This window comes from Chiloscyllium plagiosum, chromosome 47, assembly GCF_004010195.1.
Source record: "Chiloscyllium plagiosum isolate BGI_BamShark_2017 chromosome 47, ASM401019v2, whole genome shotgun sequence".
Taxonomy (NCBI): Eukaryota; Metazoa; Chordata; class Chondrichthyes; order Orectolobiformes; family Hemiscylliidae; genus Chiloscyllium; species Chiloscyllium plagiosum.
In genome coordinates, this window is record NC_057756.1 from 8,177,485 (window position 1) to 8,182,791 (window position 5,307).

The window sequence follows — 5,307 nt, forward strand, 5'->3', positions numbered from 1 at the left end:
GTCGGTTTGTAGGAGATGTCCGTGTTGATTCGGTCGCGTGAGATAGAAATAGAAAGGTCGAGGAAGGGGAGGGAGGAATCTGAGACTGTCCAGGTGAATTTGAGGTTGGGGTGGAAGGTGTTGGTGAAGTGGATGAACTGTTCAACCTCCTCGTGGGAGCACGAGGTGGCATTTGTATATGATTATGCTCCTATGAGACGGATCACAGAGATGACAATGCTGTGGGGTGACTGCAGGGCAGCTGGTAGGGTAGAGGAGTACAGGAATATGACTCCTTTAATCTCTGAAGTACAATACTGCAAAAAAAAGGGTAAGAATGGATTTTTGAATCATTATGTTCTAACAGTTCTTTCAGAAAAACAGAGCAATATGTCGAACATGGCAGTGAAACTAAGAGCTGTTTCCATGCTGCACATTTGTCCAAATCACAGAAAGGTGAGAGCAAGGAAAAATGTTAGAACACTTGGCCTCTCATCCATACTGCAGTTCCTTCAAAGGGCTTTGATAGGTACTCCTATCAATGTAAATTTGATCCCCTTTCAGTACTTATCCATACGTACTTAAGTGATGTCCTAATGCTATATCTCACAACAAATGGGTCAGATTTTAGAAAAATGATGGTGGCATCGCTATGTATGAACGTTGCCAAACACTGAGGTACCCTAAGTTTATCTCTGTATGTCTGTGCAGAACTGAAGCTGTAATGACGTTTACGCCTTAACGGTTGAAATGTGGTCAACCAGAAGGAAGTTTGAATGTTGCAATTGTGTGCAGAGGTGTTCAAGTCTTATTTCTCTGCAGTAGCTGCCCGAGACTATGTACTAATATTTGAGTAGTAGGTAATATTGGACTTGTCCTTTAATATTTTAGAAATAATTTGAAGAATGTGAATGGTTCAAATAAATGAAAACCCACAGATATATCACCTTGTCCTGCAGGATTTTTTCATGTGAAAGAGAAAGTGTGATTGCATTTTCAGCACTGTTAAGTTTCATTGCAAGCAATTATATGTGGACAGTCGTGGCTTTAAGATCAAGGATAATGCCAGTCAATTATGAAGCAGAAGAGTTCATTTGCTTGCATCCTCTCTGCATGAACAGCAATGGAAGCAAAACAAATTATTTGAGTTGAATCTTGTTTTTGAAATGGTGCCAACATTTTAATGGGAGTTAGCAATGAATGGACGCATGATGAAATTGAAAATGGAAGATATAGGAATTCCAGAAAGAGACCTGTTTGAGGAGAATGATAGAAGCAGAAGAGTCTCCACACTGTAAGATACAATGACACTGGCTGATATAAAGTTACAACACTGAATAAAGGTGCTGACTGATGTCATTTAGGCAATGAAATGTGGGGTCATTAATCTGGCAAGCCATTGAGTTCAAGGGTGGATTATGGATGTAAAAGGCCCACTCAGACACGATCTTAAAGCTATCCCACGTACCACAGACACATCATCTGCACCAATCACCAAGACTAAGCTTCTCTGTTCCCTTTAATTCATAAGTCGTGGTCTGAACAAAATTTGCTGATGTTCTGATGGATTTAGTGTGATCTTGTAAAATTTGCATTTTCCTCTCTGACGACATAGCTATGCAAGTCCATTGTTGTGAAAAGAAGTTGCAACTGCTCAAATACAACCAGTGAAATTCCGGACTGTTTCTAAATAGTTAACTTGGAAAGCCGAGTTTTAAATAGTCTGCCAGATAAAGGGAACCTAAAATTTGTAAAGGAAGTTCTTTCACACTTGCTTTAATCTTGTGGGTTTGGGCAGTTGAAAGAGGAAGGAGGGAATGAGGAACTACATGTGTCCAAAAGTGACCAAGCAAGAGAACAAATGCAAACATTTGAACCAATCCATGGTAAGAAGCACATGCAATTTTCTTTCTCAAGACTTTTTTTCATGCCATGCACCTATAACCGCGTGAGCTATAGTTCTGAATACTTGCAGAGTGATTTAGGGTTGGCAAGATTCAAGGGATAATAGGAAAGGACGGGGAAAGAGGCTCAAGAGGGGAAAGAAATGGACAGACTCATTGAGTGGGCGTGCCTCTCTATTTGACGCTCATTACTGATTTTCTTTGAAGTAAGAACTTCCGATTGGAGACCATTTGGCAATTACAAAATGAATCTTGTTGTTCCAGACCTTGAGTTACACAACCCATTGCCACACTGAAACTTCACAAGGTTATTAATCTTCCTAAGTAAATACACAACAAGCATATATCTGGTTTCTTTGACTACAGTATTAAACCCTTCAGCACTTGTGTAATGTTTCTGAAAGAGCAGTTTCTTGGCGAATGCTGGAAAGAGGGACTAATGCAGATTTAGTGTAGTCCTGTGCAGGCTCAATGGGCCAAAGGGTCTTTTCTGTGCTGTATTGTACAGCCTAAAGAAAACGGCAATGTCGCAGCAGAGTGACGTGCATCAGACATGAAACGGACATCAAAATAACTAATAGAAAGTGAGGATTATAAATGTCAGCGATCAGAGTCGAAAAGTATGGCGCTGGAAAAGCACAGTCAGTCAGGTAACATCAAAGCAGCAGAAGAGTCCACGTTTCGGACATAAGCCCTTCATCAGGAATGTGGTCAGGTCCAAATTCAGATGTTCTGAATGTAGTCTGGAGTCTGTGCAGGATAAGTCGGTTGAAAGGCTTCTGCCCGATATGTCCACTGCCCTGCTCCTCGGATGCTGCCTTGACTTGCTGTGCTTTCCCAGCACCACACCTTTTGATCAAAATAACTAAGTACACAATGGCAGAAATGAGCAAAGAGGAAGAGGTGGAAAGATGAAAAGGTTTTGAGATCTGATTGTGGAACAAGACTAGTACTATCATCAAGAATATTGTAAATAGGTACCAGGAATGTTGACAGACAGTGACAATCACAGCCCACAAACAGATGCATGACAAAACTAAATATAATTTAATTTCCACAGTGTTCCCTGAGGTAAGTGATTTTGAACTACATTTAATATTGACTGAACTGTATAAATAGTGTGCTATTTCGGCTGGAATATACGGGGATATGGTTGTGGATTGGGTGGGAGATGCACGTGTAGTGCTTGCAAAAAAAGTGCTGGATTAGTACGGCAGTGGCTATTTTCACGGGGAGGATGGGGTTTCAGCTCAAGTTCCATCACAAACCAAATACAAATTACATCTTCACCTATTCGTACACCTTACTCAAAAATAATCAAGAAGGTTATGGAATTCTGTTTGAATGTTACTAGTTGTGCTCATCCAGCATGGTGTCATCCGGCAAATTCTGATATTACATCGGCAAAGTCACCACTGATCTCTTGTTATAAACAGCGGACAGATGATGAATTTTTACTTCAGGTGTGTCAGGCCTGAAGTAAGATGGGAGGTTAAGATGGTGGATCTTCATGGTAACCTCAATGGATACAAGTATTGAACCTGCAAGCTGGGAGCACTCACTATCACAAATCAGCTATGCAGCCAACTGAGCTGCAGCTAACAGGAAAACTGTAGGAAAATAATGGTCAAAGTTCAGTCGCCCTCAACAAGAATCGCAGGTTTCCCCAACAGTATTAAATGTACAGAGGAGAGGAATTGCTTTGGAATTTTTCAAAAATGCTTACTTTGTGAACTTGAATGTTACTTCGGTTACAATATGACTGTTTGAATATTGCATCATGACTAATGATGGATTTTCTTGTTCCTTTTCCTCTGCTTTTCAGCAGTAGAGGAATTCAAATACAGGAAAAAGATGAAAGCAATGTGCTCAGTAATTGTGAACACTGACGCCAGGGAAGATGTTGCATAATGGAGACCCTGAGGGGTTTTCTTCTCTATGGATAGACTCCACCACCCTGTCAGTTTGAAAATGCTGAGACATTATCACTTCTGACAGAATATGCATGAATCATTATCTGGTCTGGTGTATGCAATTTACAATCCATTTCTTGCCATTCTGGGTATCCCAGGTAATTTGTAATCTTGAGAATTGTGTGGTATTATCTCATTATACTTGCTTCGTATCTGCTGAGTTTAATTAAAATGTGGCCATTCTCTACTGCAATGATTTAATTCGTATACTTTTTCAACGGTCCTCTAAAAAGTAAATTTCAGTCCCAAATAAATAATGATTCGGGTGAGTAGTGTTTCATTGTATTTTTGAATATTGGTGTGTCCTGCATGCTGATATTGATCCAGCGTCCTCTTGTAGGGAGGTGAGGCAGAATGCATTCTCACCATTATTCCAAGTTTGGCGAGTGGCTGTGCTTTATCAAAGGGTGTTGTCATGTTTTCCATTCTAATGCTTGACTTCTGTCCATTATAAAACAAACATTTAAATTAAACCAAAACAATATTGTAACTAGCACACAGTTTTTCAGTAGTACATAGTGGTACATTAGCTTTATACGCCAATCAAAGCTTTTCACTGTGCCTCGGTACATGTGACAATAAATATATACAATTCAACCATGTTTATCATTTATATTATTTTAAAATGACACTATGCAATCCTTTGATGGACTGCAGCTAGGATATTTACGCACCTTCTCCCTGTTTCGATTATGTGCTTTGCCTCACTTGTCTGGTTTCTTTCTCTGTCTCTTACTACTGCCTGACGCTTTTGAACAAGAGAGTTTGCACGTTCTCCCTGTGTCTGTGCGGGTTTGCTCCGGTTTCCTCCCACAGTCCAAATATGTGCAAGTTAGGTGAATTGGCCATGCTAAATTTCCCGAAATGTTAGGTGCATTAGTCAGGGGCAAATGTAGGGGAGTGGGTTGCTCTCTGGAGGGTCGGTGTGGACTTGTTGGGCCGAAGAGACTGTTTCCACACTGTCGGGAATCGAATCTAATGTCCAATAACACAGAGGAAGCAGAACTTTTCAAAACGGGGTACAATTACTCAGTCACTGTTACTCAACTAAGGAAATGTATACAATTATATTGAAACCAACATTGTAAATCTTATTATAATAGTGACAAAGTCACTGCTTACAAAGCAAAAACAGGCAAGCCAAAGATTGGAAGGATGTTGTGAAACTTAAAAGAGTTCAGAAAAGATTTACAACGATATTGCTGGGGTTGGAGGGTTTGAGCTATAGGGAGAGGCTGAATAGGCTAGGGCTGTTTTCCCTGGAGCATTGGAGGCTGAGGGGTAACCTTACAGAGGTTTATAAAATCATGAGGGGTATGAATAGGATAAATAGACAAGGTCTTTTCCCTGGAGTGTGGGGAGTTCAGAACTAGAGGGCAGAGATTTAGGGTGAGAGGGGAAAGATTTAAATGGGACCTAAGGGGCAATGTTTTCACACAGAGGGTGGCGCG

General features: G+C 40.5%; 1 protein-coding gene across 2 annotated transcripts in view; it reads left to right on the forward strand.

Annotated features, from left to right (window-relative positions):
* LOC122544193 (myelin-associated glycoprotein-like) overlaps positions 1 to 5,307 on the forward strand; it is a 57,028-nt gene that overhangs the window by 6,777 nt on the left and 44,944 nt on the right. Inside the window, exon 1 of one of the 2 annotated variants that reach the window (XM_043683244.1) lies at positions 1,919 to 2,954. The exons of the other annotated variant lie outside the window; for it this stretch is intronic. The gene's annotated coding sequence lies outside the window, so the exon portion shown is untranslated. Of the gene's footprint in view, positions 1 to 1,918; positions 2,955 to 5,307 lie in introns of those variants that run through there. 2 annotated transcript variants of the gene reach the window in all.